The following is a 14,539-nucleotide window of genomic DNA, read 5'->3' as shown; positions in this document are numbered from 1 at the left end:
TGGAAGTGATCTTGGTCATTTGTGTGGGCTCTTTATTGAGAGCTGAACTAGCCAAGTTTCAAGATTTGTTGCCCATCTGTATTACTGCTGTGTTATTTCACTTGTCTTTTATTTCTCCTGTTAGAGTACATAAAGCAAGCTGCAGCAGAAGTAACTGGAGCACTAATATTCTCTACTATGAAAATGCCCATCTATAAGTGCCTTTCACTAAGCTCAGGGCTGTTTCCACTGTCCCTCACAAGCTGTCACATCTTCCTGCTGGGCAGTGTCATCTCCTGGGATGTTTGTCTTCAGTTTGTGTTACTCGTGGGACTGACCACTTGCTCCTGTGCAGCATGAGCCTCCAGCACTGTGTTACGGAGTGGGATGAGGACGTGGCCATGCGCGGTGGGATTCAGCCGCTGAAGAGAACGGATTCGCTGACTGGCGGTGCAAGCCGTGCAGGGAGCTCCCACGCCGCTTCCCTGGATGTAACTGCATGGCATGAATTCACAGCACTGGGACCTTGGTTTTCAAATGCGTGTGTGTTGTGTTTGTCTGGACAGTGAGGGATATTATTCAAATAACCTCTACTTTCCAAAGTGTCCTTTACAGCAGTTTGATACCATCTATCTACATACTTAGCTAATAACAGTTTGGGACAACCTGTGTCGGGGTCCATGCTGAGAAAATGTCCTTTGGCCAGTGTCACGTGTGGATATTTTGGGTTGATCCTGGTAATACCCCAGGTGTGAAGAGCTAAGGGCAGCTTTGCTGGCCAGCTCCTCTCTCCAGCCACAGTGCCTGTGACTGCTTCCTCAGGGGCTCCGCAGCTCCCTGTGCGGATGTGCTGCCTTCCTGATGACCGAGCTTGCGAGCGCTTGGGAAAGGCTCAGCCTCTGGAATGGCACTTCTGTGGCCTCCTCCTGGTGCTGGAAGGAGACTTGTAAGACCTCCCCAGAGTGAAGTCTTGTGCCAGGGAAAGATTTTTCTAGCTGCTGTGAACATCTTGAGCTATTGCTAGGATGATCTGACTCAAGTCTCAAACAGGATCAGTATTGAGGCACAAATACTAATATTCCAGTGTCTGTCAGTACAGAATTAGCCCCTGTTGCCTCAGTGAGGCTATCTTTGTTTTCCAAGCTCTTAATATACTCTAGAAATGTCTATTCAGAGAAACTTGATGCAAGTCTCTTGGGAAACCCTTGGCAGTAATTATTCTACCTCTACTCATTTGCTAGGTCAGAGTCATGGAAATACAGGTTGGGAAGGACAGTTGGAGGTTTAGCCTCCTGCTTCAAGTGGGACTATCTCCAGCATGTGCTGAACTCAACCATGGCTTTGGCAGAGTCTGGAAAATGGCTAGAGATGGAGTATCCGTAGCTTTTGGTTGCTTTGTACCAGTGAACCACCTTATGGTGCAACTTGTCCGTGTGGGTTTGAATTACCTCATCCTGCAGGTTTAAAAACATTTAAGTGAATTGTTGGGAAATAGCTCACTAGGAAAAATGGTGTAATGCATAATGAATCCTACTTGGTAAGGAATATATGACCATCTCCTAGCTCTGTTTCTGTAGATAAAAGCTAAGCAGCTTGTTAGGTTTGTTTTTAATGTCTGCATGGCATATTACAGTTGAGATAGGACAGGTACAGCCAATATCGTGTTGTGTAAATAAAACTGTGGGTGTTTTCCCATCAGTTTTAGCTAAATATATATATGTAAAATATGTGTTTTTACCCAGATATGAGCTGCTCTTGTCAAAAAGCAAAGGATGAGCCCTAGGAGCATCCCTTACCCTGAAGCTTAGTATGGGGTTGGGTGCAGACCAGCTGTTGAGACCAGGCCGAGGCCACACATACAGAAGACATGTGGCTGCCTTTCATCTTCCCTCCCCAGTTGCTTGGAATGGGCGGAGAGGATTTTCCTCAGAGACTGTTGTATTTATTTCAGAAAAAAATACCAGGTCATGAGATGAGCATGCCTGCTGGAGCGAGCGCTGAAGTTGCCCATTGTGCTCCTCGGTGCTATGGCAGTCTCTCTACTCTGAGAAGTAAACTTGCCTCCAGAAATGCCCTGAGCTTCCGGATGCAGTTGATGTCAGTGAATGGCATGTGGCCAGTTTCATCTGGGCTGAATTTCTTCAGACTAAACTGGAGATTGCAACATCCCTATGCTTGCTTAGGCTGCGAGGCCTTGCTTGAAAGGGAAATGCTTGAAATCCACAGAGCCTCTGAGGAGGTAAAAGCTCCACTGGCCAAAGCCTCTTTGCTGCTAGACCCAAATTTGGCTGCATCCTGGGGCGCTGTCATTGCCTCGTGTAGATGGGGGGGAGGGGTCAAGTCACCTTTGAACCTGTGAGCGTCTGTGGCCTGTGCACTGGAGAAGGAGCAAATGTCCAGGGTGTGTGGGAGGGAGAAGGAGCAAGATCATGTCACCTTCACTGACATGAAACATGAGGGCTCCATGAGGGTGTTGTCAGCTGTAGTTGTGCTGGCCTGTGTTTGGCAGGAGGCTTGGGTTGTGCTCTTGTTTTAGTGTGCATCAAACTCTGTGGTAAATCTGGTGCTGTGGAGTGAGGAGCACTGTCTTTGGGGGCCCTAAGTTCCTGCCCTCTCTCAGTGGAGAGACCTGTTGGTGCCAAGCTGCACTCCCTACCTGGGAGCCCCTTGTTCCTTCTTCCCTGCTATGCTGGAGCCAGGGTGAGCTGGGAGTGCTGGTGTCTGTTATCTTTGGGTTATTTGAAGATGATGGTCCTTGCTGAGGAATCACAGAAATGTGGTGACTGCTATTGGCAGCTGCTCCGTGCAGGCTAACTTGGGCCTGAGGTGCAGAGGTCAGGTTTGGGCTTGTGTGGCCCCAGAGCCCTGAAGTGACAGCTATGTAGGACTTCAGGGACCTTGACCAGAGGCTGATCGTCCTGGCAGCTTGTTTTCTGGTCAATTCTTTGGTATACCACTTCGGCAGCACTGTGACCATATGTGCCTCAGACCAGGGAACTGCGTCTCTACCACAAGCTCTGCTCTGCCCACTCGGTAGCTCTGCTGGTTTTGGGGTCTGTGGCAAAGGAAAGTGCTGCTTTGTGCTGAGTCTCTTCCACATGGTGTTCCCCCTGTTGAAGCTTCCAGCTGCTTCTCATGATTTGCTTTTGCTTTCTGCTTGACTTTCCCATGTCTCTAGAACGAAGTCTGCAGTGAAGGAAGTTGAGCAGCTTGAGTAACTGCTCAAGTGCTGGTCTTTTCGGGTCCCTACAGCCTATAATTTTCTGACCTGAAACATGCCCAATGCTGGCTTACTTTGCAAGCCTTTAGGGGAGAGCAAGAAACATGGAGAGGTGGCCCTGCCTGTGAGAAGGGAGGCCTGGAGACCTTCCCAACTCAGCTCATCAGTGGTAGCTCTTTCTGTACCTTTCCTTGGGGTTGAGGAAAGAGCTGGTCACTGCTTAGGGCAGTGGATAATTCCTTGCTTAAAGAAGAGGGCTCAGCTTTGGAAGAGGCCAGATATCTGCCGAGCAGGGTTTAGGTGTCCAAAGCTGCCTCCAGCCATTTAAACTCAGACTAGAGCCTTATTTGCTCCTGAGAGCGAGTTAAGCCCTTCCCTGGAGCAGCAGGGCTCATCCTCGGCGGCGCTCGCTGCCGCAGAGCAGCAGCGGGTGCCTGGCTCAGTGCACAGGTGCTAGCGAGGCCGGAGGCAGATGCTCGTGCTGGTCTCTGTGTCCAGGGATAGGGAGGGATAACTCTTTGCATGTGATGTTTCTCTCTGCCCCCTTTCTCACAGTTCAACTGGCAAACATGATCAGGGAAAGTGTTTACAGGCACCTCCTTGTGGACCTCCCTGCTGCCCTGGAAGTTTCCTCTTTGTATGAAGTGTTTGCTGGGGCTGTTGCTGACTTGATCTCAAGCATAAGTACAACTTTCCTTCCCTTTCTCTTCATCCTTGCCTTTGAGGCAGCCCAAAGCATAGCTGGGCACTGTTGCTTAAGGCTCCCTGGGAGCAGGAGGCTGCTTGGGTGCTGCTGTTCTGGCCTTTCATGATAGTTTGAAAGCTCCCAGGGCTGGCACAGTAGCGAGGGACAAGGCCCTTCCTCCAGTTGTTGGGCTCCTGGTGGGTGCCGCTGTGGCCGCTGGCTGGAGTGGGGCTGAGGGTTGCAGTGTGGTCATCTGGGCACAGAGATGCCTCCCCGGCTGGAGCAGAGGTCGTGCCTATCTTAGCAAGGTAGCTCTGGGGCGTGGAGGTGGTGTTTGCCCTTCTGAAACCTCCTTGGGCTCTCTGCAGTGCAGGCACAGCTTTCTTGGCATGCTGAGGGATGGGGGGGACACTGCCCTATGGAATTCCTTCTACTTTTCCACTGCTTGGGGATGCCCAGGGCTGTGCCTGGGGAAGGTTGGGTGTTCGCAAGTATTGCCCCATTCAGTATCTTGTCATCTCTCCAGCCTCTTCCAGGAATCCTGCAGTAGATGCAGCTTGCCACGTAGCTGGAGCGAGATGCAGCTGTACCCGGCCCAGGATAAAACAGTGGCTTGTCACATTTGCAGGCTTTTTCAGAGGATGCCATAAAGGCTGCCCAAACTTGCCCTCATCCTAGTGCCAAGTCTTGCTCGGCCCAGGGTATGTGACTAGAGGTTGCTTGCTTTGCTGCCAAAGGATCCTAGCGGACTTTGAGCAGCAAAAGCACCTTCTGCATTGGCTTGGTGTGACAGTTCCTGGTGGGATGGGGGCCTGGCAGTAGTGCTGGGCTGACCTGTTGGGCTGCCGCAGGGGGAGATGCCTGGCAGGAAAAAAAGCTTTTAGGCTCTGTCTTAATCTTGCCTTTTCTTGCTTCATGTGCGTTCCTGTATCACAGCTAACTGGGGTTGCTCTCTGCCTGCAAGTTTTAGGATCTGGTACATCTCTCCATTGGCCTTAGTTTTGGCAGTGTGATTAGGTAGCTTTTCCTCAAGAGCTTTGTGGGGCTCACTGCAGAGTAGGGATCTGTTCAGATGTTCAAGACTGTCGGTTTGCTTTAGCCATTTGTCTAAATGTTAATTTGGGGGGGATTTGTCTAGATGCCTTTGTCTTAGCATCAAAATGTTTGTCAGTGTTAATTAATTTAGTTCTCCCAGTGTCACCAGATCACACAGAGGAACTGGGGCAGATAAAAAGCAGATCTTATCTGTGTGTGAGCTGCCAGCCACTTTACCCCAAATCTCAAATTTCTGCTTTTGCTGTTTGGTTTTGATTGACTATACATGCTATTTTTAAACATAGGGATGGGTGGGGAAAAAAAGGCTTCTTAAAACACACAGCAGAAATGATAAAGTCAGTTCCAAAAGCAAAATGAATTTTAAAGAAAACAAAAATACCATTTAAACTTCTTAAATGTCAGGGTTATAAGCAACTCCAGGGCACTCTTTTGTGTGACCACCTTTTATCTCTTCTACACTGCTTTTGAAATACTCGTGGGTTGCAAGGATACCGCATGACTCCGTGGAAAGAGCCAAATTGTCCCACATCAGAATAAACAGGCTTTTGTGCTTAAGTTTGTATGTGAAATTTAGGTATTTGTTAATGGCTCTTCCTCTCCCAATTGATTTGATCTCTTCTGAAGCCGAATGCAATCTGTTGGAGTAAGTGCCAGCCAAGGCCTGAGCTGAGTCTGTTCCCTTGCTGTTTGGAAACCTGCTCATGCTGCAGAAAGCTGTTCTGTGCAAAACCAAAACAGGGTCTGTTGATGTTATTTCTAGTCCTTTGAGAAGATGACTTACTGGTCACATGTGCTGCTATGAGGTCATTAGGAAGTCTCTCAAACACACAGTTTGAGAAAGGATGATGCTATTGCAGAACTATGCTCCCTCTGAGATGCAAGATGCAAAACTTACTGAAATACTTCAGTTTGTAATAGCTATGAGTGGGATTTGTTGTCGTGTGCATTTGGGCCCGTTCCAGGAAGGAAGGGGGAAAGGGCTATTTTCTGCTTTGCCTTTACGCCTAGAACTGCCTAGTGAACATGTAGCTGTGTTTGGGTCGAGTTACAATTCGGAGGGCATCTAGCAGAGAGCTCATTTTTGTGCTCAAGTGTGGCAGGTAACAGGGAGTCTACCTGCAAGTTTTGCAGTTCTCTAGCAGTGCTCTGTGTCCTGCCCTGGTGATCCCTGGGCAGTCTGGGCCTGTGCTCTTCCCAGCCGAGCGAGGGAATGAGGAGCTCCATGTCATTGATGCTCAGTGAAAGGCACTTGGCACTGGTGCTTTTATTGGCATCTCTCCAGAACTCCTTCCTCCTGGTGCTGGAGTTATCTTTTGCCCCGTGTCATCCTAAAAGAATCCTATTAAGCTCTGCTCACCCTGGATCTGGCCTCAGTCCCCATGGACAGTTACGCAAACAGGAAAACCATCCTTATTTTGGTAGGAGAGTGTCCCATGTTTCCCCTGAACCAGTAATGCCCTGTTTGGGGTTTCGGTATGGCTTTTTGTATGGACAGAGGTCTCATGCCTTTTCACTTCCAACCTGCTTCTGCCCCAAGGCATATGTGAGTATTGGTGATTATCCTATCCCTCTCTGAGTTGATCTAACACACTAAAACGCTGGAAAAATTTCCAAGGGAAGAAAAAGCAAATAGCTTTCTACTTTCTGGTGAGTGTCAGTGCAGAGGTGGAGTGTGTGCCTGAGGTGGGTTAAGGAGACAGGGATGAAGACAGGAGTAAGGTGGCATCTGACTGCACATATGGCCCTGTATTTCAGCTCAGTGCTGTATTTTTGGTCCTAGATAGGACAAAGTGTGGTTCATGTGTGGTGGTGATTCTTCAATGCTCAATATTATCATTCCTTCTGGAAGCCTGGTGTGGCATATGGGAATTTGAGGGGCGGGTTGGTTTGGTGTGGTGTCTCCTGGAGTGTTTTGTGCTGTGTCTGTCCCTGCGCTCCTGCTGCTCATCTGCCTTCCAAACTGTGGAATTGGCAATGTGCTGCTGCTCTTGCTGTCCCTCTGCTGTGTCACACCAGCAGTGCCTGGGTGACAATCTCTTCCACTCTCATTGGCCTTGGTTGTGCAGATGCAGGGCCCGCATGGCTGCAGCCTGCCCTGCTCATAGCCACAGGGCTTGGTGGGTACTGCTGCTCACCCTGCCGCAGCCCGGGCTTGGCAGCTTCCTGCCTCACTCCTCCCCAGTGCGAGCAGCTGCCGGAGCGAGTTCCTGACTGTGCACGGCTGCGTCCTTCCCTGTGGGGCCTCCTGAGTGGGCCCCGCTTGCCAACCTCTCACAGTGAAGGCACGAGCTCCTGCCGCTGCTCCTACGGGTTCCACGATGAAGCCCATGCTCCCACTCACTCCTGTGGCTGCTGAGCTCTTGCCCTTGCCCCAAAGCACTTGGCTTTAGTAGCTGAACGCTGTGGCAGTGCCCCCCTCCTGGCTATTCGTCCTTCTAGTGCAGTTGCCTAATTGCAAATCACAGCAGTGCCCCTTCCCCTCGGCATCCCAGGGATCCTGAGGTGCCTTTGACCAACTCCCTCTTGCTTTCAGCTCCTGCCCTTGGTGGAGCTGCTGTGCACTCAGGCCTGCATGTGCCAATGTGCTTCAGCTTTCCAAAACACTAAATCCCATCAGGACACGAATGGCAGTGGAATGGCCCCGTACCTGGGGCAAGTCAAGAAGCTATCTCCCAAGCGTTCCCTTTGGGAGTGGTGTCCTGTATTCCTCCCCTTCTATTATTTCTGTCCTTCAAAGTGGAAGGAAAAGGGGGTGTCCAGCAGCTGCCTGACAGCTGCTGCATGGGGCTTCTCTCCCATGGGATCGTAGCCACGGGAGAAGCAGCGGGGTGAGCTGTGATGATCACCCTGTGGCTGGCCCTGAGGTCATGGCTGGGCTCTCCCTCTTCCAGGAAAAAGTTTGGAAGTGGAAGCCCTGGTGAGCAAGCAGCCTGTTGTGCCCTTTGCTCACAACAGGCTTCTTGGCTGCACTTAGCAAAGACTTAAGGAGACTTTTATTGTTTCCTCTCTACCACGAAGGGCCCATGCCAGAGCAGTTTCACACTTGTGGGGGCACTTGTAGGGTGGCGGAGGGGTCTGTTTCCCCGAGAGTGTGGCACAAGGCGGCGGCAGCGCCGGGCCTGGCCCCGCTTCCTGAGCGCGAGAGCTGCTTTGTGTTGTGGTTTGCCCAAACGAATTCAAAGCTTGGCCTCTCTCCAGGCGAAGGCCGGGCTGCTTGCCAGCGGAGCAGTCCCGGGGGAGCGCACAGAGCGAGGAGGGGCTGCCGGAGCGCAGAAGAGTGCAGGAATCCGGGACGGCTGACTTTTCTAGGCAAAAAAAAAAAAAAAAGGCTTTGTTCGGGCAGGAGTTGCTGTGGGAACAGGGCTGTGCAAGGCAGGGCCTGTCCCTGGGTGCGCGGGGAGCGGGAAAGGAGGAGTTGCGAAGGTCTGAACAGCTCGCGTGCTGCGGCGCCCATGGTGAGCTGTTCCCTGGCCCCGGCTGCCGCAGCCCCGCGGACACCGCGCTGTTGGTTCCCAGGCTCGGCAGCCCCCGAGCTGCAGCACGGCAGGTAGGGGCCTTCCTGCTTAATGCGCTGCCCAGCTCAGCCTCCTTTGTCTCTGCTGGCGCCAAAGCCCTCGGGCCGGCTGCTGGGGATGAGGGGGTTTTGGTGGCGGAGGGAGGCTGAGGCCTTCCCTCCTGCACCAGGGAGGAGGCAGTGGGTCTAGTGCCCCGCTCTCCCTGACATGCACAGCCCTGTCCCTTGAGGGCTTGCAATCTTGTACTTTGTAGGCACGTGCAGCCCTGCCTTCTGTGAGCTCCGTGTCTGTTCTTCTTGCTGCAGCCTGGCTTAATTTTTGTCTGGGGTAGAGTCTGACATGGAAAACTGGAAGCTGATGACAGGCCACTGAGGGGGAGTAGGGACATGTTTTTTCCTTCCCCCTGTCCCTGTGTGGCTCCTGCTTAGCTCCTGCTGATACCTGCCCGCACTGGCCTCTTCCCTGGGAAGCTGCAGCCTCCTTGTTCCCCCGGCCATGCTCCACATCACTGGGAAATGCTGTCCCAGAGCTGTTCTGTTGGTGTAAAACCCTTAAGCAGAGATATGTAGAAAGCGCCTCTGAAAACCTGTAACAGTAGGGATAACCATGGGAGCTCCAGTGGCAATCCCTCCCCATAAGTCTCAGGTAGCTTCCCTGTAACTTCCCTTTTTCAGGTGCTCAGTGTCTTGAAATCATCCTGTTTGCCCTGGCCCAGGCCTAGGTCCATCTCTGCTTGGGAGCTATTTTTTCAGTAGAGTGAAATTTCATCTCCTTTTTGCATTGTGGAGGGTAAGCTCTCCTCTTTTGTCTATCCCCATTTTTCTACTTGCACAATCCACTGCTGGGGACGGACGCGTGGTCCCTGTGCGCACACACAAAACTTGCCAGAGCGGATTAGATCAGAGCCCCCTCCCCGGCCGCCCCTCTCTCGCAAGTGGCACCGCTGGGCGCGTTGCGCTGTGCCGAGGCCTTGGGCACAGGCATGTGGGGACTCGCTTATCTGCTCGTGTTAATTACTGCCCGTCCTGGGATGGGTGACAACTGCTCTCAGGTGTACCCTCTTATTTTGCTCTGGTAATGCAGTTGTAGGTGTTCATATTATGTATATCAATCAGATTTCATTAAGTTACTGCCCGAAAGCCAAAGGAAGATACAGCCTGGAGGCTTACCGTGCATGCCATGCTATGGAGTTGCACATGCTTGGTTTTCATTTGTTGTTTTTTGATTTCAGTTTCTTTTCATTGAGGAAAAGAGGTAAATGAGATTTTTCTTTTGGTCTATACATCATTATTTTACTTTTTTCTTGTGCTCTTTCATATTCCTTTCTTAATCTCAAACAATCCCAAGATTTTTGGCTGCTTTTCCTACAGCTACTGCCTTCTCTGTTTAATTCTTAGATCTTACCGTTCATGTACAGACTTCTGTTTCTGTTTTGAAGAAAACTTGTTCAGAATATACTGTGTTAGTGTGAAGTGGTATTAGAGCATTTTCAGTGCTATTGGCCTCTTCTTTGACTATAAACAGAATATATAGCTTCGTGGTTTGAAATACATTGTGGCAAGCAAAGACCTTTTCTGAACAGTCTTGGTTAATGTAAATATCTTGCTAGAACACTTGGTTGCAGCTTTGTTTCTGTGAGAAGTTAAACTTTATCTTTTAGATTTGTACTAGTGAATAGTTAACCTACCAGAAAATGGTTGGCTATGCCTGAAAATCCTCCCTAGGTCCTCCAGGTGGTTTCAGCCAGCCTCTCCTTTCCAATTTAAGGCTAGTGTGCTGTGGGAGTTTCCTAATGACCTTCCACTTCTGCACTTTGGTATTGGAAGTATTTCTGTGGCTGCAGCACATATAAAGAGTATTTTTTGCAAAGATTTTGTTTTGAAGGTTGTGTTTCCTTCTAGCATTTGCAGGGTTTATTCCATTTCTGCATCTCATCCTAGTTGCACAGATTACTTTTTGGCCTCTAGAACTGCTTTTTGTTACTTGTGCTACTGAAGCTTCTGTAACTACAAAGGCAAACATGAGTGACAGGTGTGCTGAAATGTTAGTTTATGACTGAAGAGGCAGTTTACAACACTCAAAATGTGCCCCTGTAGCTTTATGTGGTATCTGCATGTCTGTAGCATTCAGGTGGCAACTATAGTGCTAGCTAAATTAGTAAATGTTGGCAAATTGTGTCTTCTCCTAACTTTCACTGAACATTCTTTTTGTTGTTTGCGTTCTACCTTTCAAAAAAAAAAACTGAAGTCTTTTAGCTTCTGTGAAGGAAGCTAAAAAACGAGGAACCATAAAATCCTTCACACAATGTTTGCTTCTCCTCTGGTCTTGGTTACTGAGACAAACTGTATTTCACCATTGAAAAGAATTGACCAGGAGCAATTTGGAAGAAAGGTGTAGGAAGCTGCTAATATAAACTAGGTATTCTGGAGCAGGTTGACAGGAAAAGCTAAAAATAAATGAAAAAATATATCGGGACTGAGAGGCTTTAATATTTGTGGAAGAGAGCAAATTTGGTCAATGGTACTTAGATATGTTGTCAGAAAAGGTTAAACCTGAATAACAGCACTGAGAAGTAAGGAGGTTCCTCCATCTGGGGCTGATGTGCTGTCCTTTAAAGATGTTGAAATATGCTCTCTTGCACTGGTAATGAGAGAGGGCATTAGACATGAGATAACATTCAAAAAAAAAAAAGAAATCTTTGAAGCTTGAGGAGGATTTGAACTTGTTGAAAATGAGCTGGTAAAGCCGCTTTCTGAGTCATAGCTGCTGAGGGGTAATAAAGCTGGCAAGCCTGGAGGTGTTGCAGAGGTTTGGAAAAACGCTGATGTTTGTGCAATGCTCCAAGAAGGTAGAAGCAGGTAAGTAACATGTTGGCAGCTGAGGCCTGTGTCAGTCCAGGGTGGGATCTGGGGAGTTGGTACATTTTAGTAAGTTACTCTTAAAGAAAAAAACTGCTTTCAGGGATCCATATTGTGACAGGGGGCAGACCTTGTCAGAAGGTCTTTGGGTTGTGATTGTTAATGAGATTCCTGTAGTGGTTGCCAAAAGGAACTGGGCTGACATCATGTACCTGGATTTGGACTAAGCTCCACCCTGTGCAAATGATGCTGCTCCCGAGAGGAAGAAGAGGCTGAAGAGGTTCCGTGTTGGCTGCAGGAACACGTTGGGTCCCTGAAGGAGCTGGGGCACCTTCAATCTCCTTCCTTTTCCCAGTGCTGCCTGGAGCTGCGGGGAGGGGGATGGACCCATTCAAGCAGTGTCACCTGTGGCTCTGTGGGATGGGGTGATGATGTCCCATAGCCCGAGAGCTGCCTCTTGCCTTGCTCTTAGCCATTTGTTTGCTGGCTGTTCTTAGGCAGGACATCCTGAATTCCCTGTTGAGGCGCCTCAGGACCTTCTAACAGCCTCCTGGTGATAACCAGTCCTTATTTGCTGTTAACAGGGCTCGTCCTTGCTGTTTGGCCTTACTGAGTTTCCACCTTGGCCAATTAAAGCTATGTTAGGTGGTTTAGAAAGTGCCACCTGATGCCTCAAATATATATTGGTGGCAGTTGTGATCCACACAGCTCTGAAGCAGAGGTACCTGTGTATTCTGCCTCCGTTCCTGTAATTCCCATGTCTGGAAGCTGCTTTTGTGCTGCACAAAGATCAGATGAGGGCTGCCCCACAATCTGGACAGATCCTCAGTCTCTAGTGGTGATTTGGAAGTAAATATAAGTAGTTTAATGCTGAAAATTGACTTCACTGGGGAGACTGAGGAAGTTAGGGCTGCTGCTTCTTGGAAAGAGAAGACTTTTGGGGACCTAATGCCAAAATCTAGTGCTTCAAGAAGGGGTTATAGAGCAGACAGAAACAAGCTCTTTCTAGAGGCATGCGGGAAGAGGCTGAGAGAACAGTTGTGGGTTGAAATAAGAGTAAGGTCTGGTGTGATGAAGTCGAGCAGCAGAACAGCTGGTCCAGGGAGGTGCTGGAACCTCCATCTTTGGAAACTTTAAGATGTGGGTGGACAAAGCCCTGAGCCGGCCGCTCTGGGCAGTGTGAGCCCTGCCTCGAGCGGGAGGGTTGGGTTACATCTCCTGAGGATCTCTGCTAACCTGAATGTTTCTGCCTCTGTAACCTGATCTCCTTTTGACTTCAATGAGTTTGAGCACAGCTAAGTAAAAGATTATAGTGGAACCCCTTGAGCGTAAGGTGGTTTAGATTGAGTGCTCCTAATGCTCCATCTGTCATCTGTGTGGTTAACTTGTCAAATATGTTGCTTATGTGGGGCTCTGAGTGGAAGATTGTAGGTCTTAGGAGGAATGTTGCTTGCTTGTAGTTCCTGTGTTTTAAAGATATTGTTTAAATAGTAAACAGTCTCCTCAAAATAGGCCTGTAAAGCTTTTGAAGAATCATGCCAATGTAAGGAAAATGTGATGAAAATGCGAAAGTGCCGTGTTCACGTGTGCCCATCCTGCATGAGAAGGATGAGGGACAGAAGCAGACAGTTTATTGCAATGCAGGCAGGGAGGGAGGACAGAATTAAAACCTTTCGTTTGTGTGCATCTCATTCTCTTGCTGCTTACCATCTTCCCAGTGTTGTCTGACAAACAGGAGAGCTGGAGCCTGGAGGCTGCTTTCCCCCCTGAGGAGTCTGTATTTTGAAGAACTTTCCTGATTGTGGTAAGGATCCTTCTGTCCATCCTGCTTATATTTTCTCTTGTGTAGAACTGTGATGTCTCTGGTGGCTTTGTCTGGGCTGTCAAATGTGTTTCCAGGCTCCCCAGCTGAGATTAGCATGTCCTACTCCAACCCTAAGGTTGGTGGGCAGGGTTCATAGCAGAGACAAAAAGCTGAGAACCACCTCGTTGTTAAACTCTGTTTCCTTATCTGGGCCTCTGCCTTTGTAACTGCTGCTAATTTTGGCATAGCTATCTCAATGGTACTTGCACCTCACTGTAGGCTATAGCTCTTTCATGATTGGATTTCTAGACTTAATCTTCTGCCATTTTTTCCTGGTTATGTCACATATGGGTAACTACAACATTGTTTTTCTCCTAAAATAACAGCGAGCCTGAGGTGTCTACTTTTTTCCCCCGCGGTAGCCTAGTTAGCTGTTTGAGCGCAACGTGGAAGCTGGGGTTGGGAGCCTCTTCAGCCTCGTGGCAGGCACATCTCCCACTCTCCGGGAGGATGCCCACTAGGTAGGCAGAGCTCAACATTCCCATTCCTGTGTTGCTGCCTCAGACATGGCTCTTTGTCCCATGGGCCACTCCACAATGTTGAGGTCCCTTTCTTTGCCCTGTGTTCTTCTCTTGACCTTTTGTGGTGACAGGTGTCCTAATGCCATCTCAAAGATCATGCTGTGGTCTTGCTAGTCCTGTCTTGTTTTCCCCATTATTGCTTCTTATTTCCCCTAAAACCTGGGGCTTATCTGTACAGCCATGATCACCTTGCTGTTACTGTTCCTGCCCTAGGTCCCCTGTCACGTTGCTAGAACTGCCGCTAGTTTTTGCACTTTCTGACTCCCTGGTGGGGGTGTTTTATATCCAAAATCATCCAGTGCAACCTCATGCTTCGTGCAAGTATCTTGGTGGCACTGTGGTTCTGAGAGCTGCTCTGCTTTCTTCCAACTGTTGTGAAATGGTTTAGTAGAAGATACTACCTCTCCTTAAGACTTTTCTCCCTATGTTCTCTTAGCATGGTGTCTACTGTGTTGCAAAGGCAGAATCATTGCTAATAGTAAAAAGGAAGGTGTAGGAAGAAGATGATGGGAGATTTAAGCCGCCTTAAAAAGAATTAGATACCGGAAGCAAGAAATATTTGAACTGTAAACTAAGCAAGACATTTGGAGAAGTAGTCACAATACTTTTTGCTAAGTGTTTTCATCATCTTTTGTTTTGCTAAAATTGGCACTGTGTAGACTAAGTTTGTGCTCCAGAGGAAACCTTGAGTTCTAGGTATCTCAGGTTAATCTGAGGCCAGGACAAGATCCACCCCCATTCTGGAGTCCTCCTTAAAAATGGGCATCACACTCAACTTCTGTTTCTTCAGGTTTCAGATACTACTGCAAGTAGCGGCTCTGTAGTTTCCTCGCTGAGTTTT

This window comes from Tinamus guttatus, unplaced genomic scaffold, assembly GCF_059628265.1.
Source record: "Tinamus guttatus ecotype Peru unplaced genomic scaffold, ASM5962826v1 Tinamus_guttatus_pri_ptg000457l, whole genome shotgun sequence".
In the NCBI taxonomy this organism is placed as follows: Eukaryota; Metazoa; Chordata; class Aves; order Tinamiformes; family Tinamidae; genus Tinamus; species Tinamus guttatus.
The sequence above is the reverse complement of the archived record's forward strand: the minus strand, read 5'-3'. Positions refer to the sequence as shown.